Below are 26,943 nucleotides of genomic sequence, written 5' to 3'. Positions count from 1 at the left end.
AGGATTAGACTGTGAGCTCCTCTGAGGACAGTCAGTGACATGACTATGTACTCTGTAAAGTGCCGCAGCAGATGTCAGTGCTATCCAAATACATCATAATAATAGTAGTTACATAGCTGAATCCTGATTGGTAAATGCACCACAGATGGCTTGATTCCTCTGAATTGTGTGCTTTGCAGTATTGTGCAGCTTGGGAAGGGGGGGGGGGGGGGGTTACATCCTCCTCCCAGCTTGTCGTCAGCTTGCAGCCGTGATGAATACATAACGAGGGCTCCTACCTTCCTGACAACCCCAGTGCCTTCATTATGATAAGATATTACTTTCCCATCTCTGCCGGGATTAGCAGAATCTGCTTCCGCCAGCACAAACTCTCCCAGTGACATCATAGGCTGATTAATGCCATTAATGCAGAATGTAATACCTTGATGAAATGGCAGATTGTAACATCAGAGGGGCCATTTGTCACGGGAGACAAAGGGAGACGTCCCGATTGTCTGACTCGAGGGCACCTCTGACTCGCCTCGGTCCAGTCCCGCTCCCGGTTCACAGTCACAGCAGGGAGTCTGGTCAGCAGCTCGCTGTCTTCTTCAAACTTCCATCCTCTGTTTATTAATCACATCAAGAAGATTCCATGTGTAATATATGACAACTGTCTCGGGGACGGTCCCCTTACTCAAGGACGCCGACACAGACATGCCCTTGAGAAAGGAGACCCATCAAGGCCCTGAAACAATTATTGGATATTGCTTGCCATCTGCATGTGGCTAATTCGGATCTGAGATGAAAAACTAAATGTAACAAGTAAATTGTCTTTATATCTTATCTAAAGTTTAGATAGTTTACTCAGCAAATCTAGCGGCAAACAGCTTCAACAGTTTATGATTATTTATTGCTGTGATACAATGAGAGCAGCCATGTTCTGTTTGTCACATTACACACAGGCAAGCTGATCTGTATCTCCAGCCCTCAGACTGTGAAAACTGCACTGCCCTCTCCTACTCCCTCCACCCCTCTGCCATCTCTGGCTAGTAATCTCCTTGTCCTCCTGCCCATGATTCCCATAAGCCCTTGCTACTAAGGCTGAGACTGCCAAGGCTCTGTGGAGAAGCTGTGGGCGAGGCTTGTTTCGTTTATAGGGAATTAGAGTATTAAAACAAAACAAAAAAGTATTTGGCTTGAGGAATGCCCTATAAACTATATGTAAGGAACACAATTATGCAATGAGTAAAAGTTTATCTCTGATCCACTTTAAAGGACAACTATTGCAAAAAAAGTGTAAAATTTTAAATATATTCATATAAATGTACATTTCTCCCAGTTCAATGAACCATATATTACTTTTTTTTTCCAGGGCTGTTTTTAGGCATAGGCATTCCAGGCCACTGCCTGGAGTGCCATTGGTCCTGGGGGGCCCCATGCCCATGATTAAGCCAGGCCCCCCGAATGAAGCCATGCCCCCACAGTTGTTCGTGCCTCTTTCTGTCCCCCTTTATGCCTCCTTCTGCCCCCCTTGATGCCTCCTTCTGATCCCCTTTATGCCTTTTTCTGTACCCAGTGCCAGCTCTGCCCCTCGTGTCTCCTTCTGTCCCCCTTTATGCCTCCTTCTGTCCCCCTTTATGCCTCCTTCTGTCCCCCTTTATGCCTCCTTCTGTACCCCTTTATGCCTCCTTCTGTCCCCCTTTATGCCTCCTTCTGTACCCCTTTATGCCTCCTTCTGTACCCAGTGCCAACTCTGCCCCCCGTGTCTCCTTCTGTCTCTCTTTATCCCTCCTTATGTCTCCCTGTGCCACCTTTAGTCCCCCTTGTGCATCCAGAGATGGATTATTGTGAAATGGTGCCCTAGGCAAGCAACAACTTTGGACCCACCCTTGATGGCCACCTAGCTTTTTTGGCAAGATTTGTTGGGGCTAGCCTAAACTGAACCCCTAGACTCTCTCCAGACCCTTCTGTCCCCATTAGTGCCCCCTTTGTCCTTTTGTCCCACTATATGTTCCCATCCCCCTCCTGGGCTCCCTCAGTCCAGTGTGTAACGGCAGAAGCTGTGCTCTAACCTTCCCTCTGGAGTCCACTGCTGTGCCTGTGTGACCATCCTGTCTGTTTTCTGCTCCCTCTAGTGCTGACTCTCCTCATGCCCCGTGTAATCACGCCACATGCAGTAGGAGATGCTGGGCACTAGGGCGAGTGGTTAGCAGACAGGCGGAAGCGCAGCACTGGACTCCAGCGGAGAGGTGCTGCACTGTACTCTGCATTTACACAGTAAGTTGGGGTAGAGCAGGAAGAGGTTGTGCAACAAAATGCGACAGGATCCGTGGGCTGTTTGTATCTCAGGGACTCCCTCTATTATGCATCCACCCTATACGGCTCATGGTTTATATTCTCTAGTGTGCGGGTTGTTGCCTGGAGTGACAAAAAGGCTAGAAACACCTCTGCTTTTTCCTGAGTAGGTAGTGAAATCTGAAAAGTCTGTCACATTTTGGACTGGTCCATCTCCTCATGTGGCGCATAGGTTACTTTTGTTTCAGGTCCTATTGTAACTTGAACCGCCCCTGTCCATAGCAACAAAACGCATCACTATTAATATGTCCATACAGCACTTGGCCACGGGCTCGAGTCCCGATCCCTGTGGGCAACGACTATTGTGTACACGCCTTCACCCAATACAGTTGCCAACAGTCTCTACAATATCTCACGCTGCCGCCACGGATAGCGGACCAAGAAGGCTGGAACGGAACTGGCAATGATTTTCTAAAGGCCAGTCACACCAATCTTTTTTTTCAGGTACTCACTTTTTGAGGACAAACACAAAAACCATGTGTTTTTTTTTTTAGGGCAGTGAATGCATTGCCATTTAACTAACAAGCTGCTCACCTCCACCTCAAAGTGTCAGCGGCCTTTACAACATATCACCGCTCTACTAGTCTCTGAGACATCCATTTCATAGGTTATCTCAATGAATCATTTTTCTCTTCATATTCTGCACATTATAACTTAAAAAAAAGAAAAGAAAAATATCTATACAAGATTACGTGAGAAACTTAATATTAAAGTTAATCTTGGAAATGTTCCATATTTTAAAGAACAACTAAAGTGAGAAGAATATGGAGGCTGCCATATTTATTTCCTGATAAACAATACCAGTTGCCTGACAGACCTGCTGATCTATTTGGCTGTAGTAGTGTCTGAATCACATCACAAACAAGCAGGATAGCTAGGCAACTGGTATTGCTTAAAGGATAACTGGAGAGAGAGGTATATGGAGGCTGCCATGTTACCTCTGCCAGGATTTGTATCCGCTGCAACAAAGAAATGTTTTTCTTTAAAGAACAACCGAGGTGACGTGACATGAGATAGACACGTGTATGTACAGTGCCTAGCACACAAATAACTAGGCTGTGTTCCTTTTTTTCTTTTCCCCCTGAAAGAGTTAAACATCAGGTATGCAAGTGACAGTTTCTGTCGGACTGGGTCAGACTATAGCATAACCCTCACTGATCAGTAATCACAGCCATACAACACTTTCCTGTCAGTAAATGGCTTCTGAGAGCAGAAAAGAGATCGAAAGGGTCAATAATTCATGTATTTGAGGTCTTGCAAGCTTCAATGCATGTGTCATGGAGCAGAGACAATGAAACAGTAAAAACTAGATTTAAATATAAAATAAAACTGTGGGATATCTAAAAAAAAGTCATTTGTAGGAGGAGGATAGATACAATTGTTTTTTTCATCAGTTTATTTTCACCTTGGATGTCCTTTGAAGGTGATTATGCTGTTGCTCATCTTTTAGCGCAGAGAGGAAGTTCTGAGTTCAGGTCGTGCTGCAAAATCATATAGAAGAGCAACATTGTTAGGATAGGAGACTTGAAGCATTATACACCATGTAAACTTCCTCCTCTGCTCGGAGCCACATAGCCGCGTATTTGCCGTATGGTTAATCACAGCATCTTCCCTGGTATCAGCGCGCAGCGGTGTGCTCGCTGCGCACGGCGGTCATCAGGTGTAGTTTACACAGCCTCTCGTGTTTTGCATATCTCCGGAGAGATTACTAAAGTCATAAACTGCTAATTATTTGTTAATGAGGAATAACGAGGCTCAGGATGCTGGAAGATCAAATGTTCCGACTCCCAAAAGACGACAACAGATTTGCACCATCTGTGCGAGATATAAACACGGAAATGTCGCCATGAAATCAGATCGCGCACCGTTATGGGGAGATCTAGGCTTTATCACTATTCCTGCTCGTGGTTTACAAGTGGAAATGTTTGCAACACGCTGTGATGGTTCCTGTTCGTTTGTTGAAGTGATTGCACCAGGAACTGAAATGATTGTGTGATACAGAGCCTGCTCCTATGTTATAGTGGGATGTGGGTGTCAAAAACACCCTCTAGTGAAAAGATACAGGAGACAAAAGTGGGAGCCCAATGGTGTAGTATGTCAAAAACAATGGAACGTAATAAAAGTAAGACACTACTCACAAAGGTGGGTTGCAGAGGGGCAACCGACTGCAGGAAGCAGGTGGAGACAACAAACCCGACTCCACTCGGGGTGGTCCCTAGGGACCTGGATGCGGTCGCTCTCCTTGGTAAAAGAAAGGGGACAGATATCTGCCGTGGTCGAAGCCACGTGTGGTCTGTACCCACCCCTCAGACGGGTGAGGTAAGAGGGTATGATTGCACAATAAGTGTATAAGAGGCACCCTGGTGTAATAAAAGCATCTAAAAGCAGTTTAAAAACGGGAAATAAATTTGAGGTAGCTTACCTCAGTGACGAAAAAATCTTTGTATTTTACAAAGGTTTTTATTAGTAGCACAGGCAACGCGTTTCGCGGGTCAGAGCCCGCTTCCTCAGGCCAATAACAGTGCCAAACTAAATGACAGATTCAGCAAAGGGAGCCTCTCCTTATTACACCAGGGCGCCTCTTATACCCTTATTGTGCTCCTATGTTCTCTTATTTCACTAACAGGTTTCGCTCCAAGGACAGAGGTTATCGTAGGTCTGTTCAGCAGCTTTTGTGTAGGAATTCCCTGAGTCCATGTAAAGTAAATCTCTATATTAATGTACCTGGTCAGAAGCTTCTTCAACAGACCTTTCCTGTGGCGCAGACTGCCAGAGCTTCACGCTGTGACCTATCCCAGGCAGACCTGTGCTGGGGAGGGGGAAGTATGTGGCTGGATAGTGTACTGGTTAAGGGCTCTGCCTCTGACACAGGAGACCTGGGTTCAAATTCCAGATCTTCCTATTCAGTAAGCCAGCACCTATTCAGTGAGGAGCCCTTGGGCAAGACTCCCTAACACTGCTACTGCCTATAAAGCCCTAGTGGCTGCTTTAGAGTGGCTACTGTAAACAGCCGGGCTACTCATCCTCCCCTCGGCACAATATAAATATTCTGTGTCTCATCTTGTCTATTCTGCACTATGGAGAGGGGAGGGGCAGCCTGTTCTGTACTATGGAGAGGGGAGGATGAGCAGCCTGTTCTGTACTATGGAGGGGGGAGGATGAGCAGCCTGTTCTGTACTATGGAGAGGGGAGGATGAGCAGCATGTCTGTACTATGGAGGGGAAGGATGAGCAGCCTTTTCTGTGCTATGGAGAGGGGGGGATGAGCGCCATGTTCTGTATTATGGAGAGGGAGGACGAGCAGCATGTTCTGTACTATGGAGAGGGGAGGGGAGGACGAGCAGCCTGTTCTGTACTACGGAGAGGGAAGGATGAGCAGCATGTTCTGTACTATGGAGGAGAGGGGAGGATGAGCAGCATGTTCTGTACTACGGAGAGGGGAGGATGAGCAGCATGTTCTGTACTATGGAGAGGGGACGGGAGGATGAGCAGCATGTTCTGTACTACGGAGAGGGGAGGATGAGCAGCCTGCTCTGTACTATGGAGAGGGGAGGGGAGGATGAGCAGCCTGTTCTTTACTATGGAGAGGGGAGGGGAGGATGAGCAGCCTGCTCTGTACTACGGAGAGGGGAGAGGAGGATGAGCAGCATGTTCTGTACTATGGAGAGGGAAGGATGAGCAGCATGTTCTGTACTATGGGGAGGGGAGAGGAGGATGATGTTACACATGGAAGAGGGGGATGCACATGGAATGGGAGGGGCAGCAGTAGATGGATCATGTTACATACAGTATAAAAGAGAGGAGCTGTAGAAGGGGAGGGGGCTGCATAGGAAATGTGATGTGGGCTGTTGCACAACAGTGGCGTTTGCTATACATGGAGGGGGCTGCACATAGGAGAGTTTTTCGTGCTGGGGAGACAAAAATATAAATCTGGTCTTGGTCACAACAACTGTAACTCCGACTATGAATGAAAAAATAGTTTTTTCAATGTAAGTAGATCTCGCTAATGATGGACGGGGTGAGGGGTGCAAGAAGTCTCAGCCTCACCAAGTTTAAAGTTCAGTATTTGGAAAAGTTTGTTTTATTATTTCTTTTTTTTTTAAAGGCCAGTTCCTACGTCTGTTTTGGATTTAATTCCCAGGATTACCGGCTAATATCACTGACATCACCATCTCATCCGTGAACTCATCAAGAAGCCGAGGAATATGCATTGAGGCAAAGCGCGTCTTCAAGTGCGTGCACTGGGGACAGAAATCTACATATTCACCCAGACCTCGTTGTCTTTCAATCACCTCATTGCTGAAATGGCAGAGAAAGCCCAATTCTCATTTTCTCCATTTGAACAAATTGCTAATAAATCATTTTGAGTGAGGGACATTGGCAGGCAGGCTCACTCCTTGCAAGATTGCATTCCTAATTAGCGGGGGGAGCGTAAGGGGGCCCCCGCCGTATTTTCAAGTAAAGGTGGGCCGCCTGCCCCGTGACCTCATCTCAGCGATGACCCGCTAAAGAAATTAATGTCTGATCAAGACAAAGAGAGGGCGGCCGGCATTTTGTCATGCAATAAAAATATACAGATTTGACTCAATCACCGAGAGGATCAATGCATCAAGTGTCTGGAGCTGCCATCCGCCACCGCCGCGCGTCCTCGGAACTATTTGCTTTGCGGTGCCTTGGGAACGCCGAACGGGTTAAATGTATTCGTCTGGTAACCGTGGCAGTCTGCCGCAGAGGCGAAAGGTGAAAGGACGTCGCTTTATTCTCCCGTGCAGACGTCTGCGTATCACCTGAAGCACAAATCCACGTCCGACTCGGATCAGAGCGGCGGCAGATAAAACGCTGCTAATGCCAGGCCAGGCCTTTGAAAACCAACTCTGTATTGTTGAATTAAAAAAATACAACAGCCCCCATAAAAAATCTGCCTCCTTCATGCGCTCACCACTAAAGAGAGCTGTAATGATAGTATTAGGAGAACTATTTGCCTAATGAGCATTTAACGCTTGTTTTCTGTTGTATCTGGGGGTTTAGAGACATTAGTGAAGGGAGAGAAGAACATAAGCTAAGCCAGCCAATCAGAAACGGTCGACAAGTGCCCAGTACTAGTACAAATTTCAGACGATTAGTGTCAAAGGAAGATGTGGTTTCCTTCATGCTATTAGAATTGGTAAAATGATTCTCAATTGAAAAAGGGCAGCTTTGAATAATACATTTGAAGTCGTTTTTTTTTTTTTACACAGATTTTAAGCTAGCGTTTTTGTCAGCCAGTTGAAAGAAGTAAAACTAACTTGCTCCTATTTGCTTCCTTCCTAGACTCCCGCATCACTTCCTGTTTAATGACGGGGAAAGCCCTATCGTTCCACATAGGGTGGAGAGTGAGGCAGTACAGTGATATGCTGTGGTATAGCCACTAAGGTCATGATGATGTGTGCTAGGACAAGGGCATAACAATAGCCCTGCGACCCCTGCAACTGCTGGGGGGCCCGGGGCTGTGTGGGCCCACTCCTCCTCCCTCTCCATAACCACATGAAGAATAGCACAGGTAGTGGAGTAATGTTTACCTTTCCAGCACTGTAGGGCTCCTCCATGCATTACAGCCACACATTTTCTGCTGCCATTCGCTGGCTCCCGATCACATGACCGATGCAATTCAATGGGATTGGGAATTGGCGAATGGCAGGCGAGAGTGTCTGGCTGTGATGCATAGAGGAGACTAGCAGCACTGGAGCAGGTAAATATTACTCTGGTCCCTGAGCCATTGTAGATTTGTATCAGTGCAAGGTGTGTGCGTGCGGGGGAGGGGGGATCAGGTTACAGAGGATTCAGTTTGGATTCTGGGGGGCCCCATGACAATTTCACAGAGGGGCCTTATGGGCTGCTGTTACGCCCCGTGCTAGGGGTTATGTTGGGATACATTTTAGAACATAGAGGTGCAATAACATTTTACATGTAAAGTTTTATGACTGATGTGAGTGACAAAGCTAACTGACTGTTGGCTTCTAGACATTCACTCTGCTCTACGCAGCAGTGCACCAAAACTAAAACCACCCACCTGTCAAAGCCACATTTGCACAAACGCCTGTCTGGAACTTTTATTGACTTTGCCAGCTAACCTTTGACCTCTGGACTTTATTTCCCACCCCTGAACCCCGGTTGCCTGTTCTTGAGCTTCAAATAGCCTCCTGACCTTTGGAATTTTGAACCAGTCCAAGCCTTTGCTATGTTAGTCATTATTTTTGACATCATCTTTGCTAAGATGTTTTGGACCTTTGTGGACCTCTGAATTTCCGTCAGGTGATACATGTCAGATACCTTCTCTGGTTTATCCAGCCATCTATACCCAGACCGAGCTGACTCACACATCATCCCTGGGGCAGCCTTGAGGGTATCACACCAGGGTTCCTGAAAGTGGTCTAACTAGAGGTGATGAGTAGGACATGTACTTTCATTGGTCCTGAGCTGAGATTGACAGCTGAACAAGGACATGTCTGTAAAGGAGGGACACTGTCCTTCCAAGTTTGGCAAAGTGCTGTTGGACATGGACAGTATCATAATAAAGTAACTATACAGGCCACTCATCACACCTGCCCATTAGTTAACTGCATACTGCATTCCATAGCAGCCAACTGAAGCAATACACATGACCTGCGGAACATGTGTGCGGCCCTCTGTACTCATACCATTGCATTATGTTCAGAAACGGACACTGAGTGACCCAGAAACATTGGATTTTACTGAATTCAAAACAGTTATACATTACTCTTTATGGTAGACCAATAGAACGCTGGAGGAGAGGTTGCTACAACCCCTGCACTTTCTTTTAGTCGGGAGCAGGAAACTAGATGCCAGGTAGATTTGTGGAGAGAAGGATTCCGTTGCACCGATCTCAAATTCAAATACTGAATATATAGGTACAAAATCCACACCCAGAGGATAGCTATATATATGTACCTATATATTTAGTGTTCTATCACCTGTTCATTAGCTATGACTGAGGAGCCATAAGTTTGCTCCGATAAGCGTGAGCTGTATTGCTGTTTGTCCACATATGCTTCAATAAACATTGGACTTTTAATCTGAGATCAGTGCAGCAGAATCCTTCTCTCCACAACTCATTATGGTACTTGAAAACCTTCATATGTCAACTGCCAGTTAACAACAAGCAGCCCCCCCCCCCCCCCCCCCCCCCAAGTCTTCAAGAGGACCTGTAGTGAAACTTACATAATGAAAAAAATTGCTCATTGTTTACAATATTCATTTATAGATTATTTAGTCAGTGTTTGCCCATTGTAAAATCTTTCCTCACCCTGATTTGCATTCTGACATTTATCACTGGTGGTGACATCTTTAGTTCTGCCAGGTGATCTGTACGGATCACCTGGCATAGAATTCTTCATTACTGAGAGTTCTATGCTTGCTTGGCAGTTGGAAAAAGCTGTTATTTCCCACAATGCAACAAGGTTCACAGACAGCAAACTGTCAGTACCATGGTCATGACATCACACTGTGGGAGGGGTTTCACCACAATATCATCCACACAGACCCCACTGATGATCTATTCGAAAAAAGGTAAAGATTTCTTGCAGGAAAGGAGGTATCAGCTACTGATTGGGATGAAGTTCAATCCTGAGTTAAAGTTCCTCTTTCAAACCAATTGGTGTGCAGATTCCAACAGTTGAGATAAACCTGCAGGCTAAAACATCCCGCTCTTCGTTCCTCTGCAACATGACTCGTATGTCCAGTGTTGTGGCTGCTGTGTTTCCCAGCAGGGGTTGGTAACTGACGCCATGAGGGACATGTCTCGGCTACATATCCCTCCGTAATATGTCATAGGATTGATACAGAGGCACCAAAAGGATAAAAGAATCTAAAAAGTTTAAAACATGAGGCGGCAGTGGTGGACTTACCCCCTCCAAGCAGACATAAAAATTGCCAATGTATTTGTCAAATACAACAAGTTTATTTACATACTTCGGGGGACAATGCAACGCGTTTCGTAGGTTTGATCCTGCTTCATCAGGCAATAACAACGAATCAATAGCATATGTGGTCAGTAGAAGAACCAGGCAACTCTTCTACTGACCACATATGCTATTGCTTCGTTGTTATTGCCTGATGAAGCAGGATCAAACCTGCGAAAGGCGTTGCATTGTCCCCCGAGTATGTAAATAAACTTGTTGTATTTGACAAACACATTGGCAATTTTTGTGTCTGCTTGGAGGGGGTAAGTCCACCGCTGCCTCCTCGTGTTTTAAACTTTTTAGATTCTTTTATTATTTTGGCACCTCTGTATCCATACTACGCTATATTAAGTCCACCCCTGGCGGAGGGATGTTACACCCTTTTCTCCTCATCTACGGAGAGCGACTTGTTAATCCTGAGTGGGGACCGCTCTAATCTCCCCACCTGCCTGTACAGTGGTTGCCTGGACGGTAACCCAGATTTGTGAGTATAGCTTATTACTCTATCATACTTCATTTCAACTACTAGTATATACAACACTATATTTGGCTCTTGGTGTCCCTACTCTGTGCTCCGTAATATGTAGCTCAAGTACCAGATGAGTATCAACATTCACGTCAAGACAATACCGGCCACCAGGGATGGTCAGTAAGATGCTAACTATTCTGTGTCCATGCAAATTGTGTAGAGCATCCTCTTGATCTCGAACACAGTGAATCCAGCGCAGGAGACTTGGGCGCACAGGGAGTAACTTCGGCGCCGTCAGAAGACTGAGCTGAAGTTACTTATAAAACACTATAAATCGGCCTCCAGCAATTGCTGGAAGCTGAATTATTTCATTCCCCACCATCCATGGCGGCCTGGAGGGGGAATAGTAATTACCATGGCCCGGACTTGTGCAGCAGCAGGATCAGTCATATAGCGGCTGTATCCTGCGCCCAAGTCTCCTGTGCCGATTCCTTTCGTACGCCTTCATCTGATTGGTCTATTTCCAAAAATGCATACATTAGCATACAAGTTGCATCAAACAGAGCAGGATTATCCACCAGGCAGCCTAGGCAGTTAATTGGGGCCTAGTGGGTGTCAAGGGGCCCACCTGCCACCGTCTCTGACCTCTCTCCACTTCAGCTATACCGAAAGGGCCACAGGGCCCCAAATCCACTACCTTGCCTAGGGCCCCATTGCATCTTAATCCATCATTGGCATCAACTCAGAACTATAAGTATCCCACTTGCCACTCCTACTGGCCACTTAAATTGTGTTATTCCCTTTAAATCATACCTAAAATGAAAAATCTGTAAAGCAATGAATAAAGAATACGCTGAATTTTGGGGCGACATGAAGCTAATCATTGCCCCCCCCCCCCTTTTCTTCCATCAGTCGAGGCCTCTGATAATCCCCCAGCCTTCTCCATCTGTTTATGGAAATCTATTTTTATTGTGTTATTATTGTGCTTATAGGAAATGCAGTCTCCGAAATCTAAATGCCAATTTCACTCGTCTAGAATTGCTCCGTGTAGACAGTCATTGTGTTTGGCTCTGTCTTCTTCTTTTTTTTTTCTTCTTCTTTGATAACCAGTGACATAAAAACAGCCCAAAGCAAACTGTTTTATTGGAAGGAGAAATGACGGACATCCGGCTCTGAGAGCAGCATGGAGGAGAGGCGCGATACAGGCAAACCCGGCTAAAATACTAAACTCTACTGGTAAATCTTCCTGCGTTGTTTTGCCACGATGACTAAGGATGGCCAGTAACATAGCTCCCAACTGTCCTTCTTTTGGAACCCAGTCCCTCTGTCCCTCTTTCTTCCTCATGTGTCCCTCTTTCAGGACTCATGTACAGATCTGTGTAAATATATGTCTTTTTCAACTAAAAAATGTGTTTCGTTGAATCTACTTTATTCACATGCTTTAAATTGATAGATTTCTTATTTCCAAATGTTAATATGAAGGAAAATGAACCAGGATAGAAAGGACCAGTGTGGTTTGAATTATAAAACCACATATTTTCCCTATGAAATCGTTATGACTTGCATGAGTAGGGGTGTGCCGGGGGCGTGGTTAGGGGTGTGGCAGGGGTGCTGCTTAACCCTCTGGGGGCTAATCCCGAGCTGAGCTCGGGGTAAGCCGCCACAGAGGATTTCTCAGGCCCTGGTGGGCCGATTTGCATAATTTTTTTTTTATTGCACGCAGCTAGCACTTTGCTAGCTGCGTGTATATACCGATCGCCGCCGCTCCGCGCTGATTCGCCGCTACCCGCCGTGCCGCGCCGCTCCCCCCCCCCCAAGACCCCGTGCGCAGCCTGGCCAATCAGTGCCAGGCAGCGCTGAGGGGTGGATCGAGACTCCCTCTGACGTCACGACGTTGTTGACGTCGATGACGTCATCCCGATCGTCGCCATGGCGACGGGGGAAGCCAAACAGGAAATCCCGTTCTGAACAGGATTTCCTGTTTGCTTTGATTGCCGGAGGCGATCGGAGGGGGTGGGGGGATGCCGCTGCACAGCGGCTATCATGTAGCGAGCCCTGGGCTCGCTACATGATTTAAAAATAAAAAAATTTAAAAAATAGTGCTGCGCCACCTCCTGGGCGAAATAATTGAAACCCCCAGGAGGTTAAATGTCCCTCTTTCTTATCTCAAAAAGTTGTGAGGTATGGTCAGTAGGATGATAATAATTCTAAGTTGATACTAATTTTATGCAAATATATGCAGTGTAGAAATTGACAAATGCAATGTCAGCTTGGAATGATCAGTATCTGGGCATCCCTACTCATTGTGAAAAGTGACTCAGGACAAGGTGTAAAGCCTCATACACATAATCTGGCTAAGGTCAGATGAGCCGATAGTCAGGTGTGTCTACAACGGCCCCTGACCGACCTATCCCCCCCCCTTCCCCGAACAGCCCGGTGGATCAACGTGGCTGAGCGACGGCCAACTTCTTTGTGGATGCCACTCCCCTTCCTGTCGCGTGATGTCACGCATGCACCTCTGTATATACCTGTGTATAGTGTGTGTGTATCTGTGTGTACAGTGGGTGTTTGGCATTGGTGTACAGTGTATATTTCCAGTGTGTGTACACACTAGGTGTATGTAGTGTGTATGTACAGTGTGTGTGTGTGTGTGTGTCCACACATATTTGTCTGTAGAGTAATAGTGTATGGAAGCAAGTGTGTGTATTGTATGTGACCATGCATATGTGTGTGTAATTGTATGTGTTTCCAGTGTGTGTATGTGTCCATACCTCCTGTATCTACAGTATATCTGCCTGTGTGTGTGTAATGTGTGCCTTGCATTGTGCGTCCAGGGCCGGGCCGAGGCATAGGCTGTAGAGGCTCCAGCCTCAGGGCGCAGTGTAGGAGGGGGCGCACAATTCATTCAGCTGTCATTCCTAATTGTGTTTGAAGCAGAAAGAAAAAAGAAAAGGGGATACATAGCAGTGACTGCAAGCCAGATAACTAGATATTAAGGTGTTGGGGAGGTTGTGGGCCCTGTGGCACCTCTTAGTCTAATAGCAATCAGTGTGTGACAGCTGGGGTGGCAGGGATGGAGGGGCGCACTTTGGTGTCTCAGCCTTGGGTGCTGGAGGACCTTGTCCTGCCTCTGTGTGCGTCTGTTTGCCTGTGTATGTGTGTGTGTGTGTGTGTGTGTGTGTGTGTGTGTGTGTGTGCGTGTGTGTGTGTATATGTGCGTGATTGTATGTATGTGCGTGTGTGTCTCCAGTGTGTATATGTGTCCATACCTATAGCTATATCTACCTGTGTGCATTTGTCTCCAGTGTGTGTGTGTGTGTGTGCGCGCTCATACCTATATCTGCCTGTGTGTGTGTTGTGTACATTGCACTGTGTGTCTGATTGCCCGTGCATGTATGTGTGTCTCCATGCATGCATGTGTGTGTGCTGCGTATGCACACTTGTGCTGTGCCTTTTACAAGGTAAATTGGTTTTTCGGAGGCCATAGCGAGAGCGGCCAGTGAGTGTAAATCCTCCCCAGTGCCGCAGGGTTTCATTCAGCGGGGCTGAAAATGTAAAGATTTATTTATTTTTAAATTGATAGCCAAGAATAAAGGAGAATGGCAGGGGAAGCTGATCGGGAATGAATAAAGTCTCCTTTTAAGCTGAAATAATGCACCCTTCCTCCCAGAGAAGCCGGCCTGTAATTGCTTCCAATCACTCGGCACAAATTGTCTGGCTGAATTTGCTTTTTAATTTTGTATAATCTGGTCCATTTCGCTCTCTCTGTCTTTGAGCTTAACCTGAGTCTCTCTCTCCCACTCTCTGTCTCTCTCTATCTCACTTTCTCCCCTTTTTTCTTCTGCTCTTTGGTTTAATTCTTTAGTGCAGTTAAGAAAATAGTAATATTTCCCGGTGATATTTGATGGTTTTTATTAAGCCGAGGTACTTAGAGGACACAATGAAAGGACGAGTTTTCGGCGGTACAGATGCTCAGGTCCTGCCTGTGTTGGTCTAATACTCGTGAACTTTGTCCAGCTTTGGTGACACTCCAGTTTCTGTACATCTAAACCCAGTACTGCGTCTTACTTCTGATTTTTTAAAAAAATCAGTGATAAACTCTACAATTAAGAAAATACGGTTGCTAGAACAGGCATACTATTCAATGGTGATTGATAAGGTGGTATAGGCAGTACCATGGATTCAATGCAATTGCAAATGTTATCAGTACACCAACTTTCAGTTTAAAGTGTACCGGAGACTAAATAAAATACGTTTTATACATACCTGGGGCTTCCTCCATCCCCCTCTGCACGGATCGCTCTCACACCGCCATCCTCAGCCTTCTGTATCGCCGGTACCGGGTCTCGTAACTCCTGCCAGTCGCGGCCAGTCTGCGCAAAAGAAGTACGCTCTCTACGTATCTCCTGGCAGCCGCCAGAGAGATAAGTAGAGAGCGCACTCCTCTTCTTATACGCCAACTGGCTACAACTGGCAGAAGTCACGGGATCCGGTACCGGCGATACAGAAGGCTGAGGATGGCGGTGTGAGAGCGATCCGTGCAGAGAAGGCTGGAGGAAGCCCCAGGTATGTATAAAACTTTTATTTTATTTAGTCTCTGGTAATCTTTACAGTGACTCTGAGCAGAAGCCATGGGTATGCATATAAGCATATCCAGGGCTATTTAGTATAGAAGGGGCACTCACCCACCCCTTCAGTAAGTCGTCCTGCTCCCTGGGTGGCTTCTATAACTTATATTGAAACAAGCGACTCTGAACTAAAGGCGCGCTATGCTATGAAACAGGAAGCCCGCAGGTCCTCTCTGCGCATGCACAGGCTTCCTGACTTCTTCCTCCTCCCTCAGCCGTGCGTCATTATACGGTTCACAAGTGGAAGGGAAGAAGAAGCCGGGAAGCCTGCGCATGCGCAGAGAGGACCCGCAGGCTTCCTGTTATTTGCATATCCATGACTTATGCTCAGAGTCCCTTTAAAGCACAGTCTTTATTGTGTCAGTATCCACAAAAGTCCAATTGTTTCCGGTTGTCGCAGGATCCCCCTTTATCAAGGCATGTGGTCAATAAAGAGTTTGCTTTAAACTACAAGTTGGTGTGCTGATAAATTTTCCAACTGCAAACTCTACAATTAAAGGTGAACCAAAAAGACTTATTTTTCAGAGTCTCACGTTCTATGCCAAGAAGCTTATTATCCTTCAGCGGAATCAGTCCATGCCAACTGGTGAGGCAGATTGGCTAGCCTACATCAGAAAACAACTACCAATTCTTAAAGGGGTTTATGAAAACTGTGGTACAATTGAGAAGGTATGGTCCAGATGGCTGGCAGTGGTGCTCTCACGAATGGTCGTCATCACGGGTACGCGTGATTCACGGCCATTTTTCTGCATCACGAAGGCCGTGACCCGGATGCCATGATTCGCATGGATCACGACATTGCGTCAAATCCGGACCACGGCATGCGTAAAAAAAGACGGGTCATGACCCGTAATCACGGCCTTGATGCGGCCATTATAGAGGGGAGGCTACATGCGGATTTTTATGTCCGCATGGCCTACTGATACGCATGCGCATGCGCAGTTAGTGAGTACGGGTACCCACTGTTACGCACTGAACAATACGACACATACATACATGCAGATTTTATATCCGCATGGCTTACTGATACGGATGCGCATGTGCAGTTAGTGAGTCGCATGGCCTATTGATACGCTTGCGCATGCGCAATCTCAGTTTAAACATTATGGGTTACGACTGACCATGACACGACTTTGCGGATTTTACAATACTGATCACGGGTAAAGACGGGTCGAGCCGGTTGCGGAAAAAAATACGGGACCCGATCACGGGTTGATACGGATGCGGCTCCAATAATCACGGCCGCATTCGGATCCGTGATTGGGGGGTATCCGAGCAACACTGATGGCTGGACACTCAGGGTATTGACCTTGATTAATGGCATTGTGGCGCTTGCTAAAGGTGCGTGGCCATAGAACGATGTTTATATATGTATGTGCCTAGTAGATGGGGGTGCGTTTCTGCTCTGCAATATGTGTTATTGTTGTTTTTTATGTATATTTTGTACTGGCCAGTTGGCTTGGTACTGTTGTAAAACACAAAATGTTCAATAAAATGTGTCTTTAAAAAACGAAAATGGGTGCTGTTGTCCATTGAATGTGAGGGTCCCTAAGTACAGTGATCTCTCATGCTAAATATAGCTGTCTGCCTCTTGTATGTTGTTCACCCCATTATCAGGAACTCCCCACATTCATGCCCCCGCTCCATGTGCAGCATCCCCCAGGCCCTGGCTTATGCTGCCTTAGCAAAAGTCCAGCCTTGACAACTTCTTATCTTCTGTTTAGTAGTAACCGAAATGTATCATAAAGGGGTTGTTCACCTTCAGCTGTAATTAGGAGACCTTAAAGCGGATCTGAGATGAAAAACGAACTATAACAAGTAACTTGTCTATACATCTTATCTAAAGTTTAGATAGTTTACACAGCAAATCTAGCCGCAAACAGCTTCAATAGAATATAATTATTTCTTCCTGTGATACAATGACAGCAGCCATGTTGTTTGTAAACATTACACACAGCATTCAGCCTCTGAAAAAAAAAAAACTAATTCCCCCTCCTCCTCCCTTCTGCCTTTGAAATCTCTGGCTAGTAATACCTCCCCCTCCTCCTGCCCAGACTGAGCTCCCATGAGCCCTTGCTACTGCCAAGGCTCTCTGAAAACCTGTAGGCGAGGCTTGTTCAGTTTATAGGGAACTAGAGTATTAAAACAAAAACAAAAAAGTATTTGGCTTGAGGAATGCCCTATTAACAATAGGAAAGGAACCCAATTATGCAATGAGTAAAAGTTCATCTCGGATCCACTTTAAACATATGTTTATGAAGTGGGGGGCAGTCTCAGACAGGTCTCATCCTAGCAAGCTCTCCAGATGAGTCCTTGGCCGGATCCGGATATTAGTAAATAACAGGCTATCTGTGTCAATAGGTAAGTAACAAACGTTTATTGGACAGAAAAAATAAAAATAAAATGCATGCAGTGGCCTGACGCGTTTCCCAGGGATCACCCTTGCTTTATCAGAGACAATTTGGCAGTTTGGGAAAACGCGTCATTTTATTTATATGTTTTCTGTCCAATAAATGTTTGTTACTTACCTATTGGCATAAATAGCCTATGATTTACTAATGTCCCGATCCGACCGAGGACTCGTCTGAAGAGCTTCAATAGATTGCACATCGGATCCCTGGGCAGTTCTTCTAAACAGATGAGATGATGGAGAACAGATCATTGGTGGTTTATCCACTAATAGGCTTGTATGCTGTCAGTATTGACATTTTCAGCCACCTAATAAGATGAGTCGCTCTCTGCATAGAGGTGACGTGAACTAGTTTATATTTTTAAACACAAGGAGCGTTTCTTTTTTATCTTTTTTACAGATTCCCATTCCCAGCTGTATTCTAGTACTCTATGGGGGAACAGCTGCATACTTGGAACTATTTACAGTGTGCGCCAAGTGAGCTCCCCCGTGAACTAAGGGTTTGCTCTATAATTTTACATCCTAGCAAGGGATTAGTGCAGTGTAGGACTTGGGGCAATACAGCGGTACCAGAAAAGACAGCACCAGAATGTTTATTCCCTCACATGCAGGAAGCTGGAGCTAAGGAAGGGGGCAGGAGGGCAGAAGGAGGCATGGACTTAAAGAGAGACCGTAACCAAAAATTGAACTTCATCCCAATCAGTAGCCGATACCCCCTTTCCCATGAGAAATCTACTATTTTTCTCAAACGGATCATCAGGGGCCTCTGTATAGCTGATTTTGTGGTGAAACCCCTCCTACAGTGTGATGTCAGCGCCTCACAGCTCTGAGGTCCTGACATCACACTGTGGGAGCCTTGTTGCATTGTGGGAAACAACAGCTGTTTCCTACTGCCAAAAAAGCAAGCCACATCTCCTTCCACTGACAGCAGTAAAAATGTCACCATGTGAATGTAAATCACGGAGAGGAAAGATTATACAAAGAGTAAACACTGACTAAATCATTTATACATAATTATTATAAAAATGAAGCACTTTTTTATTACATTATTTTCACTGGAGTTCCTCTTTAATCACAGAGCACTAAATCCACCAACAGTCAAGAATTTCCAAGGTTTTTCATCTGTCTAGAACAAAGTCACCTGGCCCTTTCAACGTAGAATGAGTGATGACTTAAAGCGGTTTAAAACCCGGACATAATATTCAATAAAAACATATTTTCCTACTTTTTATATGCCATACGGTTATCATATTTGCATTTGTGCATAAGTATTATTATTCATTTAGAAGTTATAGGTTCCCAAAAGTACAGTTTTTGCTTTGTGAGCTGACTTTGCATATTTTTAATAACTGGTTTTAATCATTCATTCATTCATTCATTCATTCATTCATTCATTCATTCATTCATTCATTCATTCATTCATTCATTCATTCATTCATGCTTTGACTCTGTCTGTGTGGAGCAGCTTCTCCACAGCAGAGAATGTGTCACATTCCTCACTTGATACATTTAAGTAAACACAAGATAACATTATCTAAAGTTCAGATGCATCCAGATTTCTCTGCACTGAACTTTCAAGCTCTGTGTGTAACCCTTCCAGTGCTGGTCTAGTAAAAAAAAATGCTGGTTGCATATAATATGCTGTAAATAATGTTTTAGAGCAAAAATGAAATGCTGGGTTATATTTGTGGTGGAGGCGATTCCTCTATAGTGCAGTAAGCAAGTTGCTGCAATCCTTGCTGTGGTTTGCTATGACCAATGTGAAGGCCATCTGCCGCAGACAAATTAAAAAATAAAGATTCAGGTCAGGATTGCTGCAGCACGTGTGTTCTTCTCTATTCACCTGTGTACTCCGGCCTATTAAATGTCTTCTCCAAACGTGAAGAGAGGGTGTCCTAGTAAAATAAATACATTATTTACTAAAACATCTGGGACAGTGTGATAAACTTTTTTGGATCTCTAACCAAAAAATTGTGGCTTTGACTGACAATTCCAAACCATAATAACATAATGAAGTATATGATCTTATCAAGTGTCTGGTTACAAGAAAGTGAATTGAATTCCGTTTGTGGTCTTCTCTAGGACTTCTCGTGGTGGACTTAGAAGCCAAACAGATGTTTGCAGTGAGATCTTCCACACGTGGTGTCTACTCTTCATCTGTGATCAGCTGATTGCCTTCTCTTCACCAAAGGTAATAATAAGATTTAGTTTTTCTATTTCTTTGACAGTCACGAGATTAACTAACTGAAAGGAAACTTCCACAAATTGCAGTTGTTTCGTGATACTCCAAGGCTTGATGGGGGCTGTAACTTCAGTAGGTTGTTATAAGATGCCTTTAAGGCTAGGTTGTCACAGTAGTATTTGTGTCTCTTCCTACCTAGCTAGTGCTTAGTTCAGGTCAAGGTGTTCTGTAATGTTGGCTGATTTGGAAGGAATCAATGACTTCTTATGATCTTCACCAGTCCACAAGGACAACACCATGCTGCTCACAGAGGACTCCATATCCAGTGAGGCTCAAAAGTTACCAAGCCTATTGTTATCCCCTGCAGGTCAACCTCTGTCGAGGGCGAAAATAAAGACACCAGGGCCCATATGCAATTCACTTTTTCACCTAAGTTTTCTACAAAGTGAAATTGTCAAACTTGTCAATAAAATGCATTTTAAACCCCCTGCAAGCAAACAAATACTTGAAATAATTTTGATAGTACTTTTTCAACAACTATTTGGTGCTTTTACCCTGCAAAGTCCTAAAAAGTTATTATAAATCGAAGATGAAAAATTCTCTCCTAGGAGAAAACTCAGGAGAAATAGTGAATTGCATATGGCCCCAGGTGTAGTTAGGGCCGGTTTAAGCAACAATGGGGCCCCAGGGCAAAATAAACCTGGGGGCCCCCCAACAGATACCCCAGAACAAAAATCGGCATTAGGGGACCTTTTTTGCAGCTGGTATAGTCAGGGTGTGAAGCCCCAATCGGTCGGAGCTCCACATTCTGGCTATCCCAGCCTGCATGGGGGAGGGGACAAGGGGTTAAAAAGTTTCAGGAGGGGGACCCCACATAATTTAAAAAAAAAAAAAATTCCCGCACTCTAAACATAAAAAAAACATTGGAAAAATAGGAAAAAATGCCAGGGATCTTCATACAGCCATATTGCGGCTGTATAGCGATCCCTGGCCAAAGCACTGTGGCTGCGTATGGACTCCCTGAAAACCCCGTCAGGAAATTTATTGCTCTTTCTTTTGATGCATGTAAAATTACACTACCGTTAGGTTTGCTAATAAAAGTGACATTTACCGCATTTAAAAGTATACTTTTTTCCTTCGAAACTTTAAAATCGATTTTCTCAAAAACTATAAACTATATAAACTTTTTTCTTCTTATTCCCAATGATCTCCTTAACATATCCTGCAAATTTATGGTTTCTAGCATTTAAGGTGGATTTGCTATTAACCATTAAAGTCGGCAGGTTTTTAAATGTGTATTTTTTTTCCTTTGAAACTTTAAAATCGATTTTCTCAAAAACTATATTTCAATTTGAAATTTGTTTTCCTCTTGTAGCCACTGGGGGCCCCTACAAGCTCTGGGGCCCTGGGGCAATTGCCCCCTTTGCCTCTATGGTAGCGCCGGCCCTTGGTGTAGTTAGGCTGTAACTATTGAGCCAGTGGCTTCCATGGACGCGTACGTTAAAAAGGGGCGCTGGGAAAAAAGGGCGCGGGGTTTTAAACGATAAACATGGATAACGTTTAAAAATATAATGTACTATATTTCGTTTAAAAATAATGTTTTATAAAGTTATAAATCATTAAATAATGTGCATGATATCGGCAATTTTGAAAACGTTAATGTTCCGTTTAAAAAGTGAAATGTATAATAACGTTTAAAAAAAATTAGTAAGTAACCCTCCCTGTACCTACCGGTAACCCCTAGACCCCCGTATTGGTGCCTAAACCTAAGACCCCCCTGGTAGTGCCTAAACCTAAGACCCCCCTGGTGGTGCATAAACCTAAGACCCCGCTGGTGGTGCCTAAACCTAAGACCCCCCTGGTGGTGCCTAAACCTAAGACCCCCCTGGTGGTGCCTAAACCTAAGACCCCCCTGGTGGTGCCTAAACCTAAGACCCTCCTTAGTCACTGTATTGTGTGTAGAATAATGTTTTAGAAACAGTAAGGGATAAAATATATTACAATTTACGTTACGTACTGATCGCTTTATTTTGTGAATATTAATGTTTTACAAACAGTAAGGGATAACATTTAAAATAATGTTTTATTGAAATAGGAAACGTAAATCATCACAAGCAGTTATAAAACATTAAAAATCTTCGAGAACCGTTGGAAAACGTTATTATTCTCAGGCGCCCTTTTTTCCTGTTCGGCGCCCAGTAAACTATATTTATTATGGGAGTGAATGGCGGCGCCCGATTTGTCCACTAACCTCCTGCGCCCTTTTTTTACTGTTACCTCCATGGACATCCCCTGGCTAATCAGTGAAGAGTGTAGCTGATCTGTCATCCTAAACACTACTTGGATGTAGATATTTTGGTGACAGAGAAAGTGGGGGGAATAGAGAGTGAAAAAGAGAGTAGGAGAGATGGCGGGGAAGGGGGGGGGGGGGAATAGATAGGCAGACAGATAGGATGTAGATGAATTGATAGATGTAGATGGGTGGATAGATAAATACTCTAGATTTGATTGATTGATTGATTGATTGATTGGTCCTCGGTTCGTATCCCAGCCAAGGCACTATCTGCATGGAGTTTGTATGTTCTCCCTTTGTTTGCGTTTTTTCCTCCAGGTATTCTGGTTTCCTCCCGCATCCCAAAAACATACAGGTAGGTTAATTAGCTTCCCCCTAAAATTGGCCCTAAACTATTATACATACACTACACAATACATACATACATAGACACATGACTATGGTAGGGATTAGATTATGAGCTCCTTTGAGGGACACTTAAGTGACGAGAAGATATAAACTCTGTACAGCGCTGCGGAAGATGTTGGTGCTATTGTAACATCCGCAGAAATGGCGGCTGCGGGCACGCAGGGTGTCTCCGCAGCCGCCTTGCCTTTCTGCTCAGGGACTTCGCCCGTGCCTCTGGCATCTTGTACGCCGAGGACGGGTTTGTCTATTGCACATAGGGTTGCCGTATCGCGCGGGCACGCAGAGACAGGACCTTTATGCGGGGAGGAGGCGCGTCAGGTGACCGGCCGGTCGGCTGACGTCAGAGGAGACTCACGGCACTCCGGATTGGCTGATTGTTGTGGGCGCAGTTGTGGGGTCTCCTCTGCTTCAAAAGCCTTCGCTGCTCACTCGCAACTTGTCTGCTGTTGCGAATACTCATGTGTTAGCGCTCAGACCTTAGATAGTATCTGGTGTGCTTTGATCTGGGAGGAAACCAGGGATTTCACACAAGACTAGGATTATTGTATTACTGTATATTGATATTCTGTGTATGACTCTGGCTACCCTCTGACTCTGCTCTTGCTTATCGTTTCTGTACTTCTGCCCATCTGACTCCGTTGCTGAACCCTGCCTGATATCTTACTACTCTCTTACCTGCCGATTCTGTACTGTACCTGCCCGCCTGTTACTGATCCTAGTCTATCTGACCTTTCTACTCACCAGTGAGCCCTTGTCACTGGTGAGGTGTTCTAATAGTACCCACCAGCTCCTCTGGTGAGGTTTAGCCAAACTAATCAGTTACTGTGTTCTAATAGTACTCACCAGATCCTCTGGTGAGGTTTTGTCGAACTATTCAGTTATTGTGTACCAATAGTGCTCACCAGCTCCTCTGGTGAGGTCTAGCTAAACTATTCTGTTACTGTTGCACCAAGCACTACATCCTTTGTATTCTGCCAGCTATACTTGTATTATTGGTGATACTGCAGATCACCACATAATCAGGTATAGCGTCTGTATTATTGGTGATTCTGCAGATCACACATAATCAGACGTCTGTGTTGCTACCCCAATCGTTACAGCTATCTAAATACTAAATAATAATAATAATAGATTGGATAGATAGATAGATAGATAGATAGATAGATAGATAGATAATGTAGATTAATATATAGTGATAGATAGATAGATAGATAGATAGATAGATACTATAGATAGATAGCTGTAGGTTGGTAGATAGATAGATAGATAGATAGATAGATAGATACGATAGATAGATAGATAGATAGATAGATAGATAGATAGATAGATAGATAGATAGATACGATAGATAGATAGATAGATAGATAGATAGATAGATAGATAGATAGATAGATAGATAGATAGATAGATAGATAGATAGATAGATAGATAGATAGATAGATAGACAGACAGACAGACAGATAGATACGATAGATAGATAGATAGATAGATAGATAGATAGATAGATAGATAGATAGATAGACAGATAGATAGATAGATACGATAGATAGATAGATAGATAGATAGATAGATAGATAGATAGATAGATAGATAGATAGATAGATAGATAGATAGATAGATAGATAGATAGATAGATAGATAGATAGATAGATAGATAATGTAGATAGATAGGTAGATAATGTAGATTAATATATAGTGATAGATAGATACTATAGATAGATAGCTGTAGGTTGGTAGATAGATAGATAGATAGATACGATAGATAGATAGATAGATAGATAGATAGATAGATAGATACGATAGATACTTTAGATTATAGATAGCTGTAGGTAGATAGATAGGTTTGCCACCTTGCTGTGCACGTATGAGGCAGAGGAGATGATCTTGATCAGTTTGCATCAATCACTGGTTAGAAAATGTGGTAATTGAGCGTCTGGCTAATTAGGAGTGATAATGAGGCTGGTTAAGTGCACACAAGGGGCATATTCAGAGGAAAACAAGGCTAGAAATCTGCCTATTTGTGAATCAGACATGAAATCTATACGTTATGACACCAGCCATTCCTCCACTATTCTCCGGCCTGTTCCGGCTCCTCGCCTCTCGTCACACTCGCTGACGCTTTAATGCTGGCGTTACATGTGATAGATGAAAGCCTGGTGTTATCAGGATCTGCTCTCTGGTGTTGTCATCACTACCATGGCAAAGGTAAGAGCACCAGAGATGAAGCTGGGCTGGAGAGACCCCTGCCAAGTCCATGGCCAGTGGCTGCAGCAACAACCACTCATTCAGAAGCCCCTCAGCAGCCCACACTGTGATTGGACATGACCAAAGTGGAGGGGACAAAATATAACCACCTAATGGAAGACAAATTATAATGAATTAAGCATAGGTTTGCTAAATCACTGAGAGCCAGTGCACACCAAAAACCGCTAGCGGTCCTGGGTATGTGTGGAGCCCTTTTCTAAGCATGCCTATCGTTTTTGGGAGTGTTTTGGTGTAGCATTTTTTATATTTTGTTACAGTAGAGCTGGAACTGTACAGCTTATGTAACAAAAACGCATGAAAAATCGCTCTGATTTAGCATTTTTCAGAGCAATTTTGCATTGAGGCTGAATCGCCTCAGAAATCAGCAAAAAAGCTGCAGGACCCGAGTTTGCGTTTGGGGAAAAAACGAAAAGCTCTGGTGTGCTCCATCCCATTGCAATACATTAGCCAAGTGGTTTTCAACCCGCAAACATTTTTAAAAACACTCAGAACCACTCTTGGTGTGCACCAGCCCCAATATCTCAAATAATGACACTCTTTGGGTCATTGTGATAGTTTAAAGGTTACCTAAAAGGGTAGAGGGTTTAAAGGTTACTAAAGCTGTGCACGCGCATGAGGTGGCCAGGGGCTTCTTCAGTGCCCCATAACCTCTGTTGCCCCTCAGCTTCACCTGCCTCTCTTCGATCTTAGGGCTATTCCCTCCCATTCGAAGAACCAACTAAACCCAGCAAGAGCAAAGGTGCATGGTCTGTCCTCTCCATGCACCCTCTTCAGTCGTCCTCCCAAACGGCTGGGCACAGTAGCCAATAGCCGGGAGCATTCTGGGCATGCACGGTTCAAAAACATTTGTAACCGCGCATGCCCAGGTTACTCCTGGCAGAAACTTCTGCACTTAAAACATCACTGATGAAGCCCCAGGTATGGCCAAAAAGCAGTCTACTGCTTTCAATCAGTGCAGCTGTCAACTATATCTCTTGTGGTGGTACGGTTTTAGCTTTAATGAGATCCTTCGCAAACAACAGATTTGGACCTCATTACAAATAACATGCCCCTCAAATAACACAATTCAGTAGGCATGTCCCCCATATAAGTGCCCCACCCAAATTACATAATTATTTAGGCATGTGTAACGATTGGTGTCAGCAAGAACAGATTTTCTGATTATTGGTGATCTGCAGTATCACCAATAATACAGATACTATACCTGATTATGTGGTGATCTGCAGAATCACCAATAATGCGAGTATAGCGAGACACAGGACAACCAGATGTAAAGATAGGTGTTTGGTGCAACAGTAATACAGATAGAGATACCAACTCCCCCAGAGAAGCTGGTAGAGGGAGATATCTCTATAGAACCCAGGGATCAGCACTCCAGCAAGCTGGAGATGCAGATTAACTAGTAATCAGTCCACCCGAGGAGCGGGTGGTGCACAGTAAGACAGCGTATACTGATCACCCGTGGAGCGGGTGATTCAGACTGTACTGCAGCAGGTGATCACCTGAGGAGCAGGTGATTAAGACTGTACTGCAGCTACTGGTCACCTGAGGAGCAGGTGATTAAGACTGTACAGAGAATCCCTCACCAGGGACTTGACTCACTGGTGATTGCAGGAAAGTCAGACAAGCAGATTCGGCAACAAACGGACAGATACGGTACAAAGACAGAAGACTTAAATCAGAGTAGTGTTCAGGCTGAGTCGGCAACAGGATCAGATAGGCAGAAGCACAGAATCAGTAAGCAGAAGAGTATACTAGTCAAGGCTAGCAGAAGGTCATAACAAATAATACAATTCAATTAGTACTTTAGCTATCAACAGAATCTGGCTAAGTGTGGATCCCCAGCTCCTGCTAGTTCTAGCACACTTTGGGATCTGGCTAAGGTCTGAGTGCTAACACGTAGCATTTGCAACAGCAGACGAGGAGCTACTGACAGGCAGGCCCTATATATACTGAGAGTGCCCCACAGCGCTGCCCCAATCACTCAGCCAATCAGG

At 44.6% G+C, this 26,943-nt stretch overlaps 1 protein-coding gene across 8 annotated transcripts in view; it reads left to right on the top strand.

Annotated features, from left to right (window-relative positions):
* Positions 1-26,943, top strand: part of ZFHX3 (zinc finger homeobox 3) — a 1,434,500-nt gene that overhangs the window by 848,362 nt on the left and 559,195 nt on the right. For all 8 annotated transcript variants that reach the window (XM_068259585.1, XM_068259586.1, XM_068259596.1 and 5 more), the window contains one exon: positions 19,881-19,989. The gene's annotated coding sequence lies outside the window, so the exon portion shown is untranslated. The remainder of the gene's footprint in view (positions 1-19,880; positions 19,990-26,943) is intronic.

Source organism: Hyperolius riggenbachi, chromosome 11 (assembly GCF_040937935.1).
Source record: "Hyperolius riggenbachi isolate aHypRig1 chromosome 11, aHypRig1.pri, whole genome shotgun sequence".
Lineage (NCBI taxonomy): Eukaryota > Metazoa > Chordata > Amphibia > Anura > Hyperoliidae > Hyperolius > Hyperolius riggenbachi.
This window is presented reverse-complemented; position numbering and strand designations above follow the sequence as displayed.